Below are 1,208 nucleotides of genomic sequence, written 5' to 3' on the forward strand. Positions count from 1 at the left end.
AAAATGTTGCACTTTAAAAGATGAGACATTCATGCTACAGTTATATCTAACAATTTAGGCTTGCATGATCTCATTGTATGAACAGACTGTCACGGTGTCCAGTGATGACAGGACATAGCCAGATACTGTGTCCACACTGACCACTGACTGGCAGTAGTGCTACTTGACAATTAATCAATATACCCTGTACCCTGTTATAGTCAGGGAAACTGCAACCCAGAATTACTACAACTGTAATTACTCTGTTTGGCTACTTGTCATAATGATTGAAAAGTGTTAGTGGGACAAACAACTGTGTGGCAATTAGCACACTTCATGTGCAGAAAAAAGATAACCAATTTTTTATATGAGTTAACTCCTTTATTGTGATGCTGTGTACTCTGGATCATTAGGCAAATAAGCATCATTTCCATCTTTATTTTTCATCATTTCAGGACTCTCATTGGTGATTCAGTGGACCCCTTTCTCCCACGGCAGTTCTCCAACTGGTGGGATATTGATTGTCCACTGTCTAACGCCAAAAGCAGATTCACCCTGAAGCCTCTCATATCTAAATCTCTTTCAGTGAACTCTCATCAACGATTCAGGAGATGTGTAAAGGTGTATACCAGTGACCTACTATCATACCGTACTCCTCATGCCCAATCCCGTATGATTTTGGAAGCGATACAGTAGTGGGCCGTGTCAGTACCTGGTGAGGGACCCCCATGGAAAACCTGGAGTAGTAGGTCATTTATCACAACTCCAGTCTAACAGTGACAGCAGATTCACTCTTGGCTTAATCTTCATTTTTCCTCTTTTTTCTTCAGCCACCAGCTCTATTACAAATTTACACGCACAATATAGTGTATCATAATTACTGAAAATGAACCTGACATGAGCAGGATGAAAAGTATAGTGTACTAGAAGCAAAGACCAATATTGGAGTACCACAACTACTCTCCCGCTAGAGGGTGCCCAATTAGAGGAGTGATATTATAATCACAGCAATTCTTACTTTTCTGCCCTACCTATTGCCCACATGGATTTTTATTAATTACTTACATGTATCTTAGGAGACATTATTTTATTGTAATAAATTAAACATTATGTTTTAACTCATTTAGTATATTGTTATCTATACAATTTCAAAGAGTGCGCCAAAAAAAGAAGTCTTCTTTCTTTTTCTTTGTTTAAATCTCTTCAGTGTTCATCCACTGTCCAGTGTC

The sequence above is a fragment of the Pseudophryne corroboree genome, chromosome 4 (assembly GCF_028390025.1).
Source record: "Pseudophryne corroboree isolate aPseCor3 chromosome 4, aPseCor3.hap2, whole genome shotgun sequence".
In the NCBI taxonomy this organism is placed as follows: domain Eukaryota; kingdom Metazoa; phylum Chordata; class Amphibia; order Anura; family Myobatrachidae; genus Pseudophryne; species Pseudophryne corroboree.